Consider the following 18428-nt stretch of genomic DNA (forward strand, 5'->3'; position numbering starts at 1 on the left):
ATTTTCCTTTCCTTTTCACAGTTACTGGCATATATGTTAACAATTCTGTATGTTCTATTGTTTATGCAAACATCTATAATAAGTATTCTACCTTTCTTGTCATGATATATTAACTTGCTATTGGTACTTATAGTCTTTTTTACTAAAATAGCTACGCCACAAGATTTACTTGTGCCGTTGCTAAAAAAAACATCTCCTCCCCACATTTTGCTTGCTGCCGCCACGCTATCCCCTTCCCACCTTGTCTCCTGTAAGCAGAGAATGTCACACTTGCTTTTAAGTAAAATGGCGGTCATCCTGCCATAAGTGCGGAGTCCACTGACATTAAGGGAGTGCAGCAGAAACATGGTCAGACCAAAAAAAACCTTTAAACAGCCAATTTTCCCTCAAGATTTTTTACCTCTCCCTCCTTCTTTCTTCTGTTTTTTCTTCATCGCAGCATCTTTTATTGAGGTGTGCTTTTTCCGAATATTTTTTATTGTGGCAAAGTCCATTTCCGAGTCACTGTTTGATCTACTCTGAGGAGGGAAGGTGGAGGGCACATTTAAGGTAGGTACCCTGGTGGATGTGGCTGCCGCCGGCTGCAATTCTCTTGGGGTATCCCCCACCTCCATTGATTCCAGGAGTTGAGAAGGCTCCGGCTCCTTTTCGGACCCGTTTCCTCCTCCATCCTTTCCTCTCTGCTGTGGGCCTGAGTCAGTGCTCATGTCATTCAGACTTGAACCAAGCCTTGTGCCTGGGCTCTGCACCACTTTAGGAGGGCTCTGGGTTCTCTGAGGGGCGTAACCCTCACCAGCAGCCTGCTTGGCGGCGCCACTACCCACCTCGTCATCTTCCTCCTCATCCTCCGTTCCTCCCTCACTTAAACCTTCCATCTCACTGTACAGCTCCTCAGATCCAGATTCCACCACAATATCCTCATCACTATAATTACAATTACATTCATCAATTTTGTTCCAACACACCTCACATTTCTGTATCTTATTAGGTTTCCTGTTGCACTCCCTTGCATAATGCCCCTGGACACCACACTTATGGCAGGAGAACTCAGGACAGTCCCTTAGGATGTGCCCCGGCTGGAGGCACATCCTACACACCCTAGCCTGCCTATCATGTATGACCCTGAAATATTCCGGTCCCATTGCTGTGTCAAACCGTGCTGAATAAGGCAGAGATTGGACTTTATCTGTAAACTTTACTTTGAGAAACCGCGTCCCATCAGCAATTTGCGTACCCGGCCACATCCTCCTCCTTATAGTTGATGCCGCTGAGACTCCCCACCCTTCTAGCTTCTGTAAAATTTCCTCATCTCTGATGTAAGCTGGTAAGCTTAAAAAAGAAACCATGAGTTCATCATTACACAGATCTTTGACATGCACTGTGTTGTCCCCAATTTTGAAACCATCTAGGATTCTCTCTTTCCCTTTGATGTGTGACATGGTAATTTCATATTTCTGCGGCCCTGTCGCCCTACAGGCTATTAAACCTCCACACAGTGCTCTTATGCATCTCATTAATTCGAGAACTGGGACTTCATCCTGCCCAGTTACCTCGACACTGACCGTCAGTTCTCTGTCATACTTGTGGTCGCCACCCGCAGATTTCGCCGCTCCATGTCGCTGCTGCAGCTGCCTTTCCCCACCAGACGCCGCATCTCTTTCCGCCGCCAATTCTCTCTCACTCTCCGCCGCCTCTCCAGTAGCTCCTCGCTGCCCAGGTCTTCTCGGAACCACGTCTTCAGCTCTGTTCTTCAGGCCACCAGCTCTCGTTGCCTGTGGACCGGCTCCAGCGCTCATCTCCTCTGAATCAGCCGCTGCTCGCCGTCTTTCCCCCGCTGTCGCTGCGGAAGCCGCTCTCGCATTTCCCTCCGGCAGTTTTCCTTCCGACTTCTTCATGTTTCGTTTCTGATTGTTTCTTTTAACAAGCAACCATTTTTCATTTTCTTCACCTGTTTGTGCGTTTATGTCAAGTCCGTTTTCCATGCTCGTAATCTGAAGTCCGTTTGCAGAGTTCAAATCCATTTGGTCCGTCCGAAAGTTTTCCATGAGGAAAAAAAAAAACTCAAATTGACCTCCCCCGATCAGTATAAAAACTGTCGGGGGGAAAAAATGATCACTCTAAAAACGAACCAAAAATGCACGGAAAATAAGGAAGAACAATGAAAAAGGCTGAAAAAAACGAAAGAAATGGGAAAAGCGGAGTCCGCGACCTCCGTGTGTCGTGCTGTCAGCGTACCGTCTGATTGGCGCATGCGTGTTCAGAGTGGTATGGCCGTAAGCCCTTGACTCTCACACACATGGGCTCTATATCCATTTCACTCAATTTACAACCTCAAAAAAAATGTGATGTGCAACAGCCTCACGGTCTTTTTACACACCAAATAGTTGTCCTGTCAATACAAAGAAAAAAATGTTGATGTCATCTAGAGAAAAGTACTGCATCTGCAATCTGTCTACTTCAAATTACACACTGCATGACATTCCATTCGAAAGCTGTGGAGGGCGCTTCAAGAAAATGTGTGTGAGGGAAGCTCGCTCATGCTGGTCCCCAAAAACTCAAAGCTGCCCTTTCCTCACAATGAAACAAAAAAGCTTACAGCACCTGGTATTCCCAGGCGGTCTCCCATCCAAGTACTAACCAGGCCCAACCCTGCTTAGCTTCCGAGATCAGACGAGATCGGGCGTGTTCAGAGTGGTATGGCCGTAAGCTCTTGACTCTCACACTCATGGGCTCTATATCCATTTCACACACTTTACATCCTCAGAAAAAAAGTGATGCGCAAAAGCCTCAGGGTCTTTTCACACGCCAAATCGGTGTCCTGTCAATAAAACAAAAGAATGTTGATGTCATCGAGAGAAAAGTACTGCATCTGCCATCTGTCTTCTTCAAATTAACCACTGCATGAAATTCCATTCCAAAGCTGCAGAGGGCCCTTCAAGAAAAGGTGTGTGAGGGAAGCTCGCTCATGCTGGTCCCCAAAGTCTCAAAGCGGCCCTGTCCTCACAATGAAACAAAAAAGCTTACAGCACCTGTTATTCCCAGGCGGTCTTCCATCCAAGTACTAACCAGGCCCGACCCTGCTAAGCTTCCGAGATCAGACGAGATCGGGCGTGTTCAGAGTGGTATGGCCGTAAGCCCTTGACTCTCACACACATGGGCTCTATAACCATTTCACTCACTTTACAACCTCAAAAAAAATGTGATGTGCAACAGCCTCACAGTCTTTTTACACACCAAATAGTTGTCCTGTCAATACAAAGAAAAGAATGTTGATGTCATCTAGAGAAAAGTACTGCATCTGCAATCTGTCTACTTCAAATTACACACTGCATGACATTCCATTCGAAAGCTGTGGAGGGCGCTTCAAGAAAAGGTGTGTGAGGGAAGCTCGCTCATGCTGGTCCCCAAACACTCAAAGCTGCCCTTTCCTCACAATGAAACAAAAAAGCTTACAGCACCTGGTACTCCCAGGCGGTCTCCCATCCAAGTACTAACCAGGACCGACCCTGCTTAGCTTCCGAGATCAGACGAGATCGGGCGTGTTCAGAGTGGTATGGCCGTAAGCCCTTGACTATTACACACATGGGCTCTATATCCATTTCACTCACTTTACAACCTCAAAAAAAATGTGATGTGCAACAGCCTCACGGTCTTTTTACACACCAAATAGTTGTCCTGTCAATACAAAGAAAAGAATGTTGATGTCATCTAGAGAAAAGTACTGCATCTGCAATCTGTCTACTTCAAATTACACACTGCATGACATTCCATTCGAAAGCTGTGGAGGGCGCTTCAAGAAAAGGTGTGTGAGGGAAGCTCGCTCATGCTGGTCCCCAAACACTCAAAGCTGCCCTTTCCTCACAATGAAACAAAAAAGCTTACAGCACCTGGTATTCCCAGGCGGTCTCCCATCCAAGTACTAACCAGGCCCGACCCTGCTTAGCTTCCGAGATCAGACGAGATCAGGCGTGTTCAGAGTGGTATGGCCGTAAGCCCTTGACTCTTACACACATGGGCTCTATATCCATTTCACTCACTTTACAACCTCAGAAAAAAAGTGAAGCGCAAAAGCCTCAGGGTCTTTTCACACGCCAAATAGGTGTCCTGTCAATAAAAGAAAAAAATGTTGATGTCATCTAAAGAAAAGTACTGCATCTGCCATCTGTCTACTTCAAATTACACACTGCATGACATTCCATTCGAAAGCTGTGGAGGGCACTTCAAGAAAAGGTGTGTGAGGGAAGCTCGCTCATGCTGGTCCCCAAAGACTCAAAGCTGCCCTTTCCTCACAAAGAAATAAAAAAGCTTACAGCACCTGGTATTCCCAGGCGGTCTTCCATCCAAGTACTAACCAGGCCCAACCCTGCTTAGCTTCCAAGATCAGACGAGATCGGGCGTGTTCAGACTAGTATGGCCATAAGCCTTTGACTCTGACACACATGGGCTCTATATCCATTTCACACAATTTACAACCTCAGAAAAAAAGTGATGCGCAACAGCCTCAGGGTCTTTTCACACGCCAAATCGGTGTCCTGTCAATAAAAGAAAAGAATGTTGATGTCATCGAGAGAAAAGTACTGCATCTGCCATCTGTCTTCTTCAAATTAACCACTGCATGAAATTCCATTCCAAAGCTGCAGAGGGCGCTTCAAGAAAAGGTGTGTGAGGGAAGCTCGCTCATGCTGGTCCCCAAAGACTCAAAGCTGCCCTTTCCTCACAATGAAACAAAAAAGCTTACAACACCTGGTATTCTCAGGCGGTCTCCCATCCAAGTACTAACCAGGCCCAACCCTGCTTAGCTTCCGAGATCAGACGAGATCGGGCGTGTTCAGAGAGGTATGGCCGTAAGCTATTGACTCTCACACACATGGGCTCTATATCCATTTCACACACTTTACAACCTCAGAAAAAAAGTGATGCGCAAAAGCCTCACGGTCTTTTCAAACTCCAAATAGGTAACCTGTCAATAAAACAAAAGAATGTTGATGTCATCGAGAGAAAAGTACTGCATCTGCCATCTGTCTTCTTCAAATTAACCACTGCATGAAATTCCATTCCAAAGCTGCAGAGGGCCCTTCAAGAAAAGGTGTGTGAGGGAAGCTCGCTCATGCTGGTCCCCAAAGTCTCAAAGCGGCCCTTTCCTCACAATGAAACAAAAATGCTTACAGCACCTGGTATTCCCAGGCGGTCTTCCATCCAAGTACTAACCAGGCCCAACCCTGCTTAGCTTCCGAGATCAGACGAGATCGGGCGTGTTCAGACTAGTATGGCCATAAGCCTTTGACTCTGACACACATGGGCTCTATATCCATTTCACACAATTTACAACCTCAGAAAAAAAGTGATGCGCAACAGCCTCAGGGTCTTTTCACACGCCAAATACGTGTCCTGTCAATAAAAGAAAAGAATGTTGATGTCATCGAGAGAAAAGTACTGCATCTGCCATCTGTCTTCTTCAAATTAACCACTGCATGAAATTCCATTCCAAAGCTGCAGAGGGCCCTTCAAGAAAAGGTGTGTGAGGGAAGCTCGCTCATGCTGGTCCCCAAAGTCTCAAAGCGGCCCTTTCCTCACAATGAAACAAAAAAGCTTACAGCACCTGGTATTCCCAGGCGGTCTTCCATCCAAGTACTAACCAGGCCCGACCCTGCTAAGCTTCCGAGATCAGACGAGATCGGGCTTGTTCAGAGTGGTATGGCCGTAAGCCCTTGACTCTCACACACATGGGCTCTATATCCATTTCACTCACTTTACAACCTCAAAAAAAATGTGATGTGCAACAGCCTCACGGACTTTTTACACACCAAATAGTTGTCCTGTCAATACAAAGAAAAGAATGTTGATGTCATCTAGAGAAAAGTACTGCATCTGCAATCTGTCTACTTCAAATTACACACTGCATGACATTCCATTCGAAAGCTGTGGAGGGCGCTTCAAGAAAAGGTGTGTGAGGGAAGTTCGCTCATGCTGGTCCCCAAACACTCAAAGCTGCCCTTTCCTCACAATGAAACAAAAAAGCTTACAGCACCTGGTATTCCCAGGCGGTCTCCCATCCAAGTACTAAACAGGCCCGACCCTGCTTAGCTTCCGAGATCAGACGAGATCGGGCGTGTTCAGAGTGGTATGGCCGTAAGCCCTTGACTCTTACACACATGGGCTCTATATCCATTTCACTCACTTTACAACCTCAGAAAAAAAGTGAAGCGCAAAAGCCTCAGGGTCTTTTCACACGCCAAATAGGTGTCCTGTCAATAAAAGAAAAGAATGTTGATGTCATCTAGAGAAAAGTACTGCATCTGCCATCTGTCTACTTCAAATTAACCACTGCATGACATTCCATTCCAAAGCTGTGGAGGGCGCTTCAAGAAAAGGTGTGTGAGGGAAGCTCGCTCATGCTGGTCCCCAAAGACTCAAAGCTGCCCTTTCCTCACAATGAAACAAAAAAGCTTACAGCACCTGGTATTCCCAGGCGGTCTCCCATCCAAGTACTAACCAGGCCCAACCCTGTTTAGCTTCCGAGATCAGACGAGATCGGGCGTGTTCAGAGTGGTATGGCCGTAAGCCCTTGACTCTCACACACATGGGCTCTATATCCATTTCACTCACTTTACAACCTCAAAAAAAATGTGATGTGCAACAGCCTCACGGCCTTTTTACACACCAAATAGTTGTCCTGTCAATACAAAGAAAAGAATGTTGATGTCATCTAGAGAAAAGTACTGCATCTGCAATCTGTCTACTTCAAATTACACACTGCATGACATTCCATTCGAAAGCTGTGGAGGGCGCTTCAAGAAAAGGTGTGTGAGGGAAGTTCGCTCATGCTGGTCCCCAAACACTCAAAGCTGCCCTTTCCTCACAATGAAACAAAAAAGCTTACAGCACCTGGTATTCCCAGGCGGTCTCCCATCCAAGTACTAACCAGGCCCGACCCTGCTTAGCTTCCGAGATCAGACGAGATCGGGCGTGTTCAGAGTGGTATGGCCGTAAGCCCTTGACTCTTACACACATGGGCTCTATATCCATTTCACTCACTTTACAACCTCAGAAAAAAAGTGAAGCGCAAAAGCCTCAGGGTCTTTTCACACGCCAAATAGGTGTCCTGTCAATAAAAGAAAAGAATGTTGATGTCATCTAGAGAAAAGTACTGCATCTGCCATCTGTCTACTTCAAATTAACCACTGCATGACATTCCATTCCAAAGCTGTGGAGGGCGCTTCAAGAAAAGGTGTGTGAGGGAAGCTCGCTCATGCTGGTCCCCAAAGACTCAAAGCTGCCCTTTCCTCACAAAGAAATAAAAAAGCTTACAGCACCTGGTATTCCCAGGCGGTCTTCCATCCAAGTACTAATCAGGCCCGACCCTGCTTAGCTTCCGAGATCAGACGAGATCGGGCGTGTTCAGAGTGGTATGGCCGTAAGCCCTTGACGCTGACACACATGGGCTCTATATCCATTTCACACAATTTACAACCTCAGAAAAAAAGTGATGCGCAACAACCTCAGGGTCTTTTCACACGCCAAATACGTGTCCTGTCAATAAAAGAAAAGAATGTTGATGTCATCGAGAGAAAAGTACTGCATCTGCCAACTGTCTTCTTCAAATTAACCACTGCATGAAATTCCATTCCAAAGCTGCAGAGGGCGCTTCAAGAAAAGGTGTGTGAGGGAAGCTCGCTCATGCTGGTCCCCAAACACTCAAAGCGGCCCTTTCCTCACAATGAAACAAAAAAGCTTACAGCACCTGGTATTCCCAGGCGGTCTTCCATCCAAGTACTAACCAGGCCCGACCCTGCTAAGCTTCCGAGATCAGACGAGATCGGGCGTGTTCAGAGTGGTATGGCCGTAAGCCCTTGACTCTCACACACATGGGCTCTATATCCATTTCACTCACTTTACAACCTCAAAAAAAATGTGATGTGCAACAGCCTCACGGTCTTTTTACACACCAAATAGTTGTCCTGTCAATACAAAGAAAAAAATGTTGATGTCATCTAGAGAAAAGTACTGCATCTGCAATCTGTCTACTTCAAATTACACACTGCATGAAATTCCATTCCAAAGCTGCAGAGGGCCCTTCAAGAAAAGGTGTGTGAGGGAAGCTCGCTCCTGCTGGTCCCCAAAGTCTCAAAGCGGCCCTTTCCTCACAATGAAACAAAAAAGCTTACAGCACCTGGTATTCCCAGGCGGTCTTCCATCCAAGTACTAACCAGGCCCGACCCTGCTAAGCTTCCGAGATCAGACGAGATCGGGCGTGTTCAGAGTGGTATGGCCGTAAGCCCTTGACTCTCACACACATGGGCTCTATATCCATTTCACACAATTTACAACCTCAGAAAAAAAGTGAAGCGCAACAGCCTCAGGGTCTTTTCACACGCCAAATAGGTGTCCTGTCAATAAAAGAAAAGAATGTTGATGTCATCTAGAGAAAAGTACTGCATCTGCCATCTGTCTACTTCAAATTAACCACTGCATGACATTCCATTCCAAAGCTGTGGAGGGCGCTTCAAGAAAAGGTGTGTGAGGGAAGCTCGCTCATGCTGGTCCCCAAAGACTCAAAGCGGCCCTTTCCTCACAAAGAAATAAAAAAGCTTACAGCACCTGGTATTCCCAGGCGGTCTTCCATCCAAGTACTAACCAGGCCCGACCCTGCTTAGCTTCCGAGATCAGACGAGATCGGGCGTGTTCAGAGTGGTATGGCCGTAAGCCCTTGACTCTGACACACATGGGCTCTATATCCATTTCACACAATTTACAACCTCAGAAAAAAAGTGATGCGCAACAGCCTCAGGGTCTTTTAACACGCCAAATACGTGTCCTGTCAATAAAAGAAAAGAATGTTGATGTCATCGAGAGAAAAGTACTGCATCTGCCATCTGTCTTCTTCAAATTAACCACTGCATGAAATTCCATTCCAAAGCTGCAGAGGGCGCTTCAAGAAAAGGTGTGTGAGGGAAGCTGGCTCATGCTGGTCCCCGAAGACTCAAAGCGGCCCTTTCCTCACAATGAAACAAAAAAGCTTACAGCACCTGGTATTCCCAGGCGGTCTTCCATCCAAGTACTAACCAGGCCGGACCCTGCTAAGCTTCCGAGATCAGACGAGATCGGGCGTGTTCAGAGTGGTATGGCCGTAAGCCCTTGACTCTCACACACATGGGCTCTATATCCATTTCACTCACTTTACAACCTCAAAAAAAATGTGATGTGCAACAGCCTCACGGTCTTTTTACACACCAAATAGTTGTCCTGTCAATACAAAGAAAAAAATGTTGATGTCATCTAGAGAAAAGTACTGCATCTGCAATCTGTCTACTTCAAATTACACACTGCATGACATTCCATTCGAAAGCTGTGGAGGGCACTTCAAGAAAAGGTGTGTGAGGGAAGCTCGCTCATGCTGGTCCCCAAAGACTCAAAGCTGACCTTTCCTCACAAAGAAATAAAAAAGCTTACAGCACCTGGTATTCCCAGGCGGTCTTCCATCCAAGTACTAACCAGGCCCGACCCTGCTTAGCTTCCGAGATCAGACGAGATCGGGCGTGTTCAGAGTAGTATGGCCATAAGCCGTTGACTCTGACACACATGGGCTCTATATCCATTTCACACAATTTACAACCTCAGAAAAAAAGTGAAGCGCAAAAGCCTCAGGGTCTTTTCACACGCCAAATAGGTGTCCTGTCAATAAAAGAAAAGAATGTTGATGTCATCTAGAGAAAAGTACTGCATCTGCCATCTGTCTACTTCAAATTAACCACTGCATGACATTCCATTCCAAAGCTGTGGAGGGCGCTTCAAGAAAAGGTGTGTGAGGGAAGCTCGCTCATGCTGGTCCCCAAAGACTCAAAGCTGCCCTTTCCTCACAAAGAAATAAAAAAGCTGACAGCACCTGGTATTCCCAGGCGGTCTTCCATCCAAGTACTAATCAGGCCCGACCCTGCTTAGCTTCCGAGATCAGACGAGATCGGGCGTGTTCAGAGTGGTATGGCCGTAAGCCCTTGACGCTGACACACATGGGCTCTATATCCATTTCACACAATTTACAACCTCAGAAAAAAAGTGATGCGCAACAACCTCAGGGTCTTTTCACACGCCAAATACGTGTCCTGTCAATAAAAGAAAAGAATGTTGATGTCATCGAGAGAAAAGTACTGCATCTGCCATCTGTCTTCTTCAAATTAACCACTGCATGAAATTCCATTCCAAAGCTGCAGAGGGCGCTTCAAGAAAAGATGTGTGAGGGAAGCTCGCTCATGCTGGTCCCCAAACACTCAAAGCGGCCCTTTCCTCACAATGAAACAAAAAAGCTTACAGCACCTGGTATTCCCAGGCGGTCTTCCATCCAAGTACTAACCAGGCCCGACCCTGCTAAGCTTCCGAGATCAGACGAGATCGGGCGTGTTCAGAGTGGTATGGCCGTAAGCCCTTGACTCTCACACACATGGGCTCTATATCCATTTCACTCACTTTACAACCTTAAAAAAAAATGTGATGTGCAACAGCCTCACGGTCTTTTTACACACCAAATAGTTGTCCTGTCAATACAAAGAAAAAAATGTTGATGTCATCAAGAGAAAAGTACTGCATCTGCAATCTGTCTACTTCAAATTACACACTGCATGACATTCCATTCGAAAGCTGTGGAGGGCGCTTCAAGAAAAGGTGTGTGAGGGAAGCTCGCTCATGCTGGTCCCCAAACACTCAAAGCTGCCCTTTCCTCACAATGAAACAAAAAAGCTTACAGCACCTGGTATTCCCAGGCGGTCTTCCATCCAAGCACTAACCAGGCCCAACCCTGCTTAGCTTCCGAGATCAGACGAGATCGGGCGTGTTCAGAGTGGTATGGCCGTAAGCCCTTGACTCTGACACACATGGGCTCTATATCCATTTCACACAATTTACAACCTCAGAAAAAAAGTGATGCGCAACAGCCTCAGGGTCTTTTAACACGCCAAATACGTGTCCTGTCAATAAAAGAAAAGAATGTTGATGTCATCGAGAGAAAAGTACTGCATCTGCCATCTGTCTTCTTCAAATTAACCACTGCATGAAATTCCATTCCAAAGCTGCAGAGGGCGCTTCAAGAAAAGGTGTGTGAGGGAAGCTCGCTCATGCTGGTCCCCGAAGACTCAAAGCGGCCCTTTCCTCACAATGAAACAAAAAAGCTTACAGCACCTGGTATTCCCAGGCGGTCTTCCATCCAAGTACTAACCAGGCCCGACCCTGCTAAGCTTCCGAGATCAGACGAGATCGGGCGTGTTCAGAGTGGTATGGCCGTAAGCCCTTGACTCTCACACACATGGGCTCTATATCCATTTCACTCACTTTACAACCTCAAAAAAAATGTGATGTGCAACAGCCTCACGGTCTTTTTACACACCAAATAGTTGTCCTGTCAATACAAAGAAAAAAATGTTGATGTCATCTAGAGAAAAGTACTGCATCTGCAATCTGTCTACTTCAAATTACACACTGCATGACATTCCATTCGAAAGCTGTGGAGGGCACTTCAAGAAAAGGTGTGTGAGGGAAGCTCGCTCATGCTGGTCCCCAAAGACTCAAAGCTGCCCTTTCCTCACAAAGAAATAAAAAAGCTTACAGCACCTGGTATTCCCAGGCGGTCTTCCATCCAAGTACTAACCAGGCGCGACCCTGCTTAGCTTCCGAGATCAGACGAGATCGGGCGTGTTCAGAGTAGTATGGCCATAAGCCGTTGACTCTGACACACATGGGCTCTATATCCATTTCACACAATTTACAACCTCAGAAAAAAAGTGATGCGCAACAGCCTCAGGGTCTTTTCACACGCCAAATCTGTGTCCTGTCAATAAAAGAAAAGAATGTTGATGTCATCTAGAGAAAAGTACTGCATCTGCCATCTGTCTACTTCAAATTAACCACTGCATGACATTCCATTCCAAAGCTGTGGAGGGCGCTTCAAGAAAAGGTGTGTGAGGGAAGCTCGCTCATGCTGGTCCCCAAACACTCAAAGCTGCCCTTTCCTCACAATGAAACAAAAAAGCTTACAGCACCTGGTATTCCCAGGCGGTCTTCCATCCAAGTACTAACCAGGCCCGACCCTGCTTAGCTTCCGAGATCAGACGAGATCGGGCGTGTTCAGAGTAGTATGGCCATAAGCCTTTGACTCTGACACACATGGGCTCTATATCCATTTCACACAATTTACAACCTCAGAAAAAAAGTGATGCGCAACAGCCTCAGGGTCTTTTCACACGCCAAATCGGTGTCCTGTCAATAAAAGAAAAGAATGTTGATGTCATCGAGAGAAAAGTACTGCATCTGCCATCTGTCTTCTTCAAATTAACCACTGCATGAAATTCCATTCCAAAGCTGCAGAGGGCGCTTCAAGAAAAGGTGTGTGAGGGAAGCTCGCTCATGCTGGTCCCCAAAGACTCAAAGCGGCCCTTTCCTCACAATGAAACAAAAAAGCTTACAGCACCTGGTATTCCCAGGCGGTCTTCCATCCAAGTACTAACCAGGCCCGACCCTGCTAAGCTTCCGAGATCAGACGAGATCGGGCGTGTTCAGAGTGGTATGGCCGTAAGCCCTTGACTCTCACACACATGGGCTCTATATCCATTTCACTCACTTTACAACCTCAAAAAAAATGTGATGTGCAACAGCCTCACGGTCTTTTTACACACCAAATAGTTGTCCTGTCAATACAAAGAAAAAAATGTTGATGTCATCTAGAGAAAAGTACTGCATCTGCAATCTGTCTACTTCAAATTACACACTGCATGACATTCCATTCGAAAGCTGTGGAGGGCACTTCAAGAAAAGGTGTGTGAGGGAAGCTCGCTCATGCTGGTCCCCAAAGACTCAAAGCTGCCCTTTCCTCACAAAGAAATAAAAAAGCTTACAGCACCTGGTATTCCCAGGCGGTCTTCCATCCAAGTACTAACCAGGCCCGACCCTGCTTAGCTTCCGAGATCAGACGAGATCGGGCGTGTTCAGAGTAGTATGGCCATAAGCCTTTGACTCTGACACACATGGGCTCTATATCCATTTCACACAATTTACAACCTTAGAAAAAAAGTGATGCGCAACAGCCTCAGGGTCTTTTCACACGCCAAATCGGTGTCCTGTCAATAAAAGAAAAGAATGTTGATGTCATCTAGAGAAAAGTACTGCATCTGCCATCTGTCTACTTCAAATTACACACTGCATGACATTCCATTCGAAAGCTGTGGAGGGCGCTTCAAGAAAAGGTGTGTGAGGGAAGCTCGCTCATGCTGGTCCCCAAACACTCAAAGCTGCCCTTTCCTCACAATGAAACAAAAAAGCTTACAGCACCTGGTATTCCCAGGCGGTCTTCCATCCAAGCACTAACCAGGCCCAACCCTGCTTAGCTTCCGAGATCAGACGAGATCGGGCGTGTTCAGAGTGGTATGGCCGTAAGCCCTTGACTCTCACACACATGGGCTCTATATCCATTTCACACAATTTACAACCTCAGAAAAAAAGTGATGCGCAACAGCCTCAGGGTCTTTTAACACGCCAAATACGTGTCCTGTCAATAAAAGAAAAGAATGTTGATGTCATCGAGAGAAAAGTACTGCATCTGCCATCTGTCTTCTTCAAATTAAGCACTGCATGAAATTCCATTCCAAAGCTGCAGAGGGCGCTTCAAGAAAAGGTGTGTGAGGGAAGCTCGCTCATGCTGGTCCCCGAAGACTCAAAGCGGCCCTTTCCTCACAATGAAACAAAAAAGCTTACAGCACCTGGTATTCCCAGGCGGTCTTCCATCCAAGTACTAACCAGGCCCGACCCTGCTAAGCTTCCGAGATCAGACGAGATCGGGCGTGTTCAGAGTGGTATGGCCGTAAGCCCTTGACTCTCACACACATGGGCTCTATATCCATTTCACTCACTTTACAACCTCAAAAAAAATGTGATGTGCAACAGCCTCACGGTCTTTTTACACACCAAATAGTTGTCCTGTCAATACAAAGAAAAAAATGTTTATGTCATCTAGAGAAAAGTACTGCATCTGCAATCTGTCTACTTCAAATTACACACTGCATGACATTCCATTCGAAAGCTGTGGAGGGCACTTCAAGAAAAGGTGTGTGAGGGAAGCTCGCTCATGCTGGTCCCCAAAGACTCAAAGCTGCCCTTTCCTCACAAAGAAATAAAAAAGCTTACAGCACCTGGTATTCCCAGGCGGTCTTCCATCCAAGTACTAACCAGGCGCGACCCTGCTTAGCTTCCGAGATCAGACGAGATCGGGCGTGTTCAGAGTAGTATGGCCATAAGCCGTTGACTCTGACACACATGGGCTCTATATCCATTTCACACAATTTACAACCTCAGAAAAAAAGTGATGCGCAACAGCCTCAGGGTCTTTTCACACGCCAAATCGGTGTCCTGTCAATAAAAGAAAAGAATGTTGATGTCATCTAGAGAAAAGTACTGCATCTGCCATCTGTCTACTTCAAATTAACCACTGCATGACATTCCATTCCAAAGCTGTGGAGGGCGCTTCAAGAAAAGGTGTGTGAGGGAAGCTCGCTCATGCTGGTCCCCAAACACTCAAAGCTGCCCTTTCCTCACAATGAAACAAAAAAGCTTACAGCACCTGGTATTCCCAGGCGGTCTTCCATCCAAGTACTAACCAGGCCCGACCCTGCTTAGCTTCCGAGATCAGACGAGATCGGGCGTGTTCAGAGTAGTATGGCCATAAGCCTTTGACTCTGACACACATGGGCTCTATATCCATTTCACACAATTTACAACCTCAGAAAAAAAGTGATGCGCAACAGCCTCAGGGTCTTTTCACACGCCAAATCGGTGTCCTGTCAATAAAAGAAAAGAATGTTGATGTCATCGAGAGAAAAGTACTGCATCTGCCATCTGTCTTCTTCAAATTAACCACTGCATGAAATTCCATTCCAAAGCTGCAGAGGGCGCTTCAAGAAAAGGTGTGTGAGGGAAGCTCGCTCATGCTGGTCCCCAAAGACTCAAAGCGGCCCTTTCCTCACAATGAAACAAAAAAGCTTACAGCACCTGGTATTCCCAGGCGGTCTTCCATCCAAGTACTAACCAGGCCCGACCCTGCTAAGCTTCCGAGATCAGACGAGATCGGGCGTGTTCAGAGTGGTATGGCCGTAAGCCCTTGACTCTCACACACATGGGCTCTATATCCATTTCACTCACTTTACAACCTCAAAAAAAATGTGATGTGCAACAGCCTCACGGTCTTTTTACACACCAAATAGTTGTCCTGTCAATACAAAGAAAAAAATGTTGATGTCATCTAGAGAAAAGTACTGCATCTGCAATCTGTCTACTTCAAATTACACACTGCATGACATTCCATTCGAAAGCTGTGGAGGGCACTTCAAGAAAAGGTGTGTGAGGGAAGCTCGCTCATGCTGGTCCCCAAAGACTCAAAGCTGCCCTTTCCTCACAAAGAAATAAAAAAGCTTACAGCACCTGGTATTCCCAGGCGGTCTTCCATCCAAGTACTAACCAGGCCCGACCCTGCTTAGCTTCCGAGATCAGACGAGATCGGGCGTGTTCAGAGTAGTATGGCCATAAGCCTTTGACTCTCACACACATGGGCTCTATATCCATTTCACACAATTTACAACCTTAGAAAAAAAGTGATGCGCAACAGCCTCAGGGTCTTTTCACACGCCAAATCGGTGTCCTGTCAATAAAAGAAAAGAATGTTGATGTCATCTAGAGAAAAGTACTGCATCTGCCATCTGTCTACTTCAAATTAACCACTGCATGACATTCCATTCCAAAGCTGTGGAGGGCGCTTCAAGAAAAGGTGTGTGAGGGAAGCTCGCTCATGCTGGTCCCCAAACACTCAAAGCTGCCCTTTCCTCACAATGAAACAAAAAAGCTTACAGCACCTGGTATTCCCAGGCGGTCTTCCATCCAAGTACTAACCAGGCCCGACCCTGCTTAGCTTCCGAGATCAGACGAGATCGGGCGTGTTCAGAGTGGTATGGCCGTAAGCCCTTGACTCTCACACACATGGGCTCTATATCCATTTCACACAATTTACAACCTCAGAAAAAAAGTGATGCGCAACAGCCTCAGGGTCTTTTCACACGCCAAATCGGTGTCCTGTCAATAAAAGAAAAGAATGTTGATGTCATCGAGAGAAAAGTACTGCATCTGCCATCTGTCTTCTTCAAATTAACCACTGCATGAAATTCCATTCCAAAGCTGCAGAGGGCGCTTCAAGAAAAGGTGTGTGAGGGAAGCTCGCTCATGCTGGTCCCCAAAGACTCAAAGCGGCCCTTTCCTCACAATGAAACAAAAAAGCTTACAGCACCTGGTATTCCCAGGCGGTCTTCCATCCAAGTACTAACCAGGCCCGACCCTGCTTAGCTTCCGAGATCAGACGAGATCGGGCGTGTTCAGAGTGGTATGGCCGTAAGCCCTTGACTCTTACACACATGGGCTCTATATCCATTTCACTCACTTTACAACCTCAGAAAAAAAGTGAAGCGCAAAAGCCTCAGGGTCTTTTCACACGCCAAATAGGTGTCCTGTCAATAAAAGAAAAGAATGTTGATGTCATCTAGAGAAAAGTACTGCATCTGCCATCTGTCTACTTCAAATTAACCACTGCATGACATTCCATTCCAAAGCTGTGGAGGGCGCTTCAAGAAAAGGTGTGTGAGGGAAGCTCGCTCATGCTGGTCCCCAAAGACTCAAAGCTGCCCTTTCCTCACAAAGAAATAAAAAAGCTTACAGCACCTGGTATTCCCAGGCGGTCTTCCATCCAAGTACTAATCAGGCCCGACCCTGCTTAGCTTCCGAGATCAGACGAGATCGGGCGTGTTCAGAGTGGTATGGCCGTAAGCCCTTGACTCTGACACACATGGGCTCTATATCCATTTCACACAATTTACAACCTCAGAAAAAAAGTGATGCGCAACAACCTCAGGGTCTTTTCACACGCCAAATACGTGTCCTGTCAATAAAAGAAAAGAATGTTGATGTCATCGAGAGAAAAGTACTGCATCTGCCATCTGTCTTCTTCAAATTAACCACAGCATGAAATTCCATTCCAAAGCTGCAGAGGGCGCTTCAAGAAAAGGTGTGTGAGGGAAGCTCGCTCATGCTGGTCCCCAAACACTCAAAGCGGCCCTTTCCTCACAATGAAACAAAAAAGCTTACAGCACCTGGTATTCCCAGGCGGTCTTCCATCCAAGTACTAACCAGGCCCGACCCTGCTAAGCTTCCGAGATCAGACGAGATCGGGCGTGTTCAGAGTGGTATGGCCGTAAGCCCTTGACTCTCACACACATGGGCTCTATATCCATTTCACTCACTTTACAACCTCAAAAAAAATGTGATGTGCAACAGCCTCACGGTCTTTTTACACACCAAATAGTTGTCCTGTCAATACAAAGAAAAAAATGTTGATGTCATCTAGAGAAAAGTACTGCATCTGCAATCTGTCTACTTCAAATTACACACTGCATGACATTCCATTCGAAAGCTGTGGAGGGCGCTTCAAGAAAAGGTGTGTGAGGGAAGCTCGCTCATGCTGGTCCCCAAACACTCAAAGCTGCCCTTTCCTCACAATGAAACAAAAAAGCTTACAGCACCTGGTATTCCCAGGCGGTCTCCCATCCAAGTACTAACCAGGCCCAACCCTGCTTAGCTTCCGAGATCAGACGAGATCGGGCGTGTTCAGAGTGGTATGGCCGTAAGCTCTTGACTCTCACACACATGGGCTCTATATCCATTTCACACACTTTACAACCTCAGAAAAAAAGTGATGCGCAACAGCCTCAGGGTCTTTTCACACGCCAAATAGGTGTCCTGTCAATAAAACAAAAGAATGTTGATGTCATCGAGAGAAAAGTACTGCATCTGCCATCTGTCTTCTTCAAATTAACCACTGCATGAAATTCCATTCCAAAGCTGCAGAGGGCCCTTCAAGAAAAGGTGTGTGAGGGAAGCTCGCTCATGCTGGTCCCCGAAGTCTCAAAGCGGCCCTTTCCTCACAATGAAACAAAAAAGCTTACAGCACCTGGTATTCCCAGGCGGTCTTCCATCCAAGTACTAACCAGGCCCGACCCTGCTAAGCTTCCGAGATCAGACGAGATCGGGCGTGTTCAGAGTGGTATGGCCGTAAGCCCTTGACTCTCACACACATGGGCTCTATATCCATTTCACACAATTTACAACCTCAGAAAAAAAGTGAAGCGCAACAGCCTCAGGGTCTTTTCACACGCCAAATAGTTGTCCTGTCAATACAAAGAAAAGAATGTTGATGTCATCTCGAGAAAAGTACTGCATCTGCAATCTGTCTACTTCAAATTACACACTGCATGACATTCCATTCGAAAGCTGTGGAGGGCGCTTCAAGAAAAGGTGTGTGAGGGAAGCTCGCTCATGCTGGTCCCCAAACACTCAAAGCTGCCCTTTCCTCACAA

At 46.5% G+C, this 18428-nt stretch overlaps 36 non-coding genes and 1 pseudogene across 36 annotated transcripts; all 37 read right to left on the bottom strand.

The window, feature by feature from the left end:
• Window positions 1-2589: 2589 nt before the first annotated feature.
• Window positions 2590-2708, bottom strand: LOC147266106 (5S ribosomal RNA). Its single transcript, XR_015112756.1, has one exon. It is a non-coding gene; the product is annotated as a 5S ribosomal RNA (ribosomal RNA).
• Window positions 2709-3017: 309 nt separating this feature from the next.
• LOC147266107 (5S ribosomal RNA) lies at window positions 3018-3136 on the bottom strand. Its single transcript, XR_015114826.1, has one exon. It is a non-coding gene; the product is annotated as a 5S ribosomal RNA (ribosomal RNA).
• Window positions 3137-3446: 310 nt separating this feature from the next.
• On the bottom strand, window positions 3447-3565 carry LOC147266108 (5S ribosomal RNA). Its single transcript, XR_015113067.1, has one exon. It is a non-coding gene; the product is annotated as a 5S ribosomal RNA (ribosomal RNA).
• Window positions 3566-3875: 310 nt separating this feature from the next.
• On the bottom strand, window positions 3876-3994 carry LOC147266109 (5S ribosomal RNA). Its single transcript, XR_015115600.1, has one exon. It is a non-coding gene; the product is annotated as a 5S ribosomal RNA (ribosomal RNA).
• Window positions 3995-4303: 309 nt separating this feature from the next.
• LOC147266110 (5S ribosomal RNA) lies at window positions 4304-4422 on the bottom strand. The gene has a single exon (XR_015115395.1). It is a non-coding gene; the product is annotated as a 5S ribosomal RNA (ribosomal RNA).
• A 309-nt stretch (window positions 4423-4731) lies between these two features.
• Window positions 4732-4850, bottom strand: LOC147266111 (5S ribosomal RNA). The gene has a single exon (XR_015112848.1). It is a non-coding gene; the product is annotated as a 5S ribosomal RNA (ribosomal RNA).
• Window positions 4851-5159: 309 nt separating this feature from the next.
• Window positions 5160-5278, bottom strand: LOC147266112 (5S ribosomal RNA). The gene has a single exon (XR_015114877.1). It is a non-coding gene; the product is annotated as a 5S ribosomal RNA (ribosomal RNA).
• A 309-nt stretch (window positions 5279-5587) lies between these two features.
• Window positions 5588-5706, bottom strand: LOC147266113 (5S ribosomal RNA). Its single transcript, XR_015115043.1, has one exon. It is a non-coding gene; the product is annotated as a 5S ribosomal RNA (ribosomal RNA).
• Window positions 5707-6016: 310 nt separating this feature from the next.
• On the bottom strand, window positions 6017-6135 carry LOC147266114 (5S ribosomal RNA). The gene has a single exon (XR_015112799.1). It is a non-coding gene; the product is annotated as a 5S ribosomal RNA (ribosomal RNA).
• Window positions 6136-6444: 309 nt separating this feature from the next.
• On the bottom strand, window positions 6445-6563 carry LOC147266115 (5S ribosomal RNA). Its single transcript, XR_015115098.1, has one exon. It is a non-coding gene; the product is annotated as a 5S ribosomal RNA (ribosomal RNA).
• A 310-nt stretch (window positions 6564-6873) lies between these two features.
• LOC147266116 (5S ribosomal RNA) lies at window positions 6874-6992 on the bottom strand. The gene has a single exon (XR_015114258.1). It is a non-coding gene; the product is annotated as a 5S ribosomal RNA (ribosomal RNA).
• A 309-nt stretch (window positions 6993-7301) lies between these two features.
• Window positions 7302-7420, bottom strand: LOC147266117 (5S ribosomal RNA). Its single transcript, XR_015113017.1, has one exon. It is a non-coding gene; the product is annotated as a 5S ribosomal RNA (ribosomal RNA).
• Window positions 7421-7729: 309 nt separating this feature from the next.
• Window positions 7730-7848, bottom strand: LOC147266118 (5S ribosomal RNA). The gene has a single exon (XR_015114007.1). It is a non-coding gene; the product is annotated as a 5S ribosomal RNA (ribosomal RNA).
• Window positions 7849-8158: 310 nt separating this feature from the next.
• On the bottom strand, window positions 8159-8277 carry LOC147266119 (5S ribosomal RNA). The gene has a single exon (XR_015114008.1). It is a non-coding gene; the product is annotated as a 5S ribosomal RNA (ribosomal RNA).
• Window positions 8278-8586: 309 nt separating this feature from the next.
• On the bottom strand, window positions 8587-8705 carry LOC147266120 (5S ribosomal RNA). Its single transcript, XR_015112696.1, has one exon. It is a non-coding gene; the product is annotated as a 5S ribosomal RNA (ribosomal RNA).
• Window positions 8706-9014: 309 nt separating this feature from the next.
• On the bottom strand, window positions 9015-9133 carry LOC147266121 (5S ribosomal RNA; annotated as a pseudogene).
• A 310-nt stretch (window positions 9134-9443) lies between these two features.
• LOC147266122 (5S ribosomal RNA) lies at window positions 9444-9562 on the bottom strand. The gene has a single exon (XR_015113434.1). It is a non-coding gene; the product is annotated as a 5S ribosomal RNA (ribosomal RNA).
• Window positions 9563-9871: 309 nt separating this feature from the next.
• Window positions 9872-9990, bottom strand: LOC147266123 (5S ribosomal RNA). Its single transcript, XR_015114216.1, has one exon. It is a non-coding gene; the product is annotated as a 5S ribosomal RNA (ribosomal RNA).
• A 309-nt stretch (window positions 9991-10299) lies between these two features.
• Window positions 10300-10418, bottom strand: LOC147266124 (5S ribosomal RNA). Its single transcript, XR_015114009.1, has one exon. It is a non-coding gene; the product is annotated as a 5S ribosomal RNA (ribosomal RNA).
• Window positions 10419-10729: 311 nt separating this feature from the next.
• LOC147266125 (5S ribosomal RNA) lies at window positions 10730-10848 on the bottom strand. The gene has a single exon (XR_015113406.1). It is a non-coding gene; the product is annotated as a 5S ribosomal RNA (ribosomal RNA).
• A 309-nt stretch (window positions 10849-11157) lies between these two features.
• Window positions 11158-11276, bottom strand: LOC147266126 (5S ribosomal RNA). The gene has a single exon (XR_015114010.1). It is a non-coding gene; the product is annotated as a 5S ribosomal RNA (ribosomal RNA).
• A 310-nt stretch (window positions 11277-11586) lies between these two features.
• On the bottom strand, window positions 11587-11705 carry LOC147266127 (5S ribosomal RNA). Its single transcript, XR_015115148.1, has one exon. It is a non-coding gene; the product is annotated as a 5S ribosomal RNA (ribosomal RNA).
• Window positions 11706-12014: 309 nt separating this feature from the next.
• On the bottom strand, window positions 12015-12133 carry LOC147266128 (5S ribosomal RNA). The gene has a single exon (XR_015113435.1). It is a non-coding gene; the product is annotated as a 5S ribosomal RNA (ribosomal RNA).
• A 309-nt stretch (window positions 12134-12442) lies between these two features.
• Window positions 12443-12561, bottom strand: LOC147266129 (5S ribosomal RNA). Its single transcript, XR_015114011.1, has one exon. It is a non-coding gene; the product is annotated as a 5S ribosomal RNA (ribosomal RNA).
• Window positions 12562-12871: 310 nt separating this feature from the next.
• Window positions 12872-12990, bottom strand: LOC147266130 (5S ribosomal RNA). The gene has a single exon (XR_015113436.1). It is a non-coding gene; the product is annotated as a 5S ribosomal RNA (ribosomal RNA).
• Window positions 12991-13299: 309 nt separating this feature from the next.
• On the bottom strand, window positions 13300-13418 carry LOC147266131 (5S ribosomal RNA). Its single transcript, XR_015113407.1, has one exon. It is a non-coding gene; the product is annotated as a 5S ribosomal RNA (ribosomal RNA).
• Window positions 13419-13727: 309 nt separating this feature from the next.
• Window positions 13728-13846, bottom strand: LOC147266132 (5S ribosomal RNA). The gene has a single exon (XR_015114012.1). It is a non-coding gene; the product is annotated as a 5S ribosomal RNA (ribosomal RNA).
• Window positions 13847-14156: 310 nt separating this feature from the next.
• Window positions 14157-14275, bottom strand: LOC147266133 (5S ribosomal RNA). Its single transcript, XR_015115149.1, has one exon. It is a non-coding gene; the product is annotated as a 5S ribosomal RNA (ribosomal RNA).
• A 309-nt stretch (window positions 14276-14584) lies between these two features.
• Window positions 14585-14703, bottom strand: LOC147266134 (5S ribosomal RNA). Its single transcript, XR_015113437.1, has one exon. It is a non-coding gene; the product is annotated as a 5S ribosomal RNA (ribosomal RNA).
• Window positions 14704-15012: 309 nt separating this feature from the next.
• LOC147266135 (5S ribosomal RNA) lies at window positions 15013-15131 on the bottom strand. Its single transcript, XR_015114013.1, has one exon. It is a non-coding gene; the product is annotated as a 5S ribosomal RNA (ribosomal RNA).
• A 310-nt stretch (window positions 15132-15441) lies between these two features.
• Window positions 15442-15560, bottom strand: LOC147266136 (5S ribosomal RNA). The gene has a single exon (XR_015113438.1). It is a non-coding gene; the product is annotated as a 5S ribosomal RNA (ribosomal RNA).
• A 309-nt stretch (window positions 15561-15869) lies between these two features.
• Window positions 15870-15988, bottom strand: LOC147266137 (5S ribosomal RNA). The gene has a single exon (XR_015112697.1). It is a non-coding gene; the product is annotated as a 5S ribosomal RNA (ribosomal RNA).
• Window positions 15989-16297: 309 nt separating this feature from the next.
• On the bottom strand, window positions 16298-16416 carry LOC147266138 (5S ribosomal RNA). The gene has a single exon (XR_015112698.1). It is a non-coding gene; the product is annotated as a 5S ribosomal RNA (ribosomal RNA).
• Window positions 16417-16725: 309 nt separating this feature from the next.
• Window positions 16726-16844, bottom strand: LOC147266139 (5S ribosomal RNA). Its single transcript, XR_015113018.1, has one exon. It is a non-coding gene; the product is annotated as a 5S ribosomal RNA (ribosomal RNA).
• A 309-nt stretch (window positions 16845-17153) lies between these two features.
• On the bottom strand, window positions 17154-17272 carry LOC147266140 (5S ribosomal RNA). Its single transcript, XR_015114015.1, has one exon. It is a non-coding gene; the product is annotated as a 5S ribosomal RNA (ribosomal RNA).
• Window positions 17273-17582: 310 nt separating this feature from the next.
• Window positions 17583-17701, bottom strand: LOC147266141 (5S ribosomal RNA). The gene has a single exon (XR_015112767.1). It is a non-coding gene; the product is annotated as a 5S ribosomal RNA (ribosomal RNA).
• Window positions 17702-18010: 309 nt separating this feature from the next.
• Window positions 18011-18129, bottom strand: LOC147266142 (5S ribosomal RNA). The gene has a single exon (XR_015114016.1). It is a non-coding gene; the product is annotated as a 5S ribosomal RNA (ribosomal RNA).
• Window positions 18130-18428: the final 299 nt, after the last annotated feature.

The sequence above is a fragment of the Aulostomus chinensis genome, chromosome 4 (assembly GCF_037954235.1).
Source record: "Aulostomus chinensis isolate RoL2024-O1b breed Wild chromosome 4, RoL_Achi_v1.0, whole genome shotgun sequence".
Classification (NCBI taxonomy): Eukaryota; Metazoa; Chordata; class Actinopteri; order Syngnathiformes; family Aulostomidae; genus Aulostomus; species Aulostomus chinensis.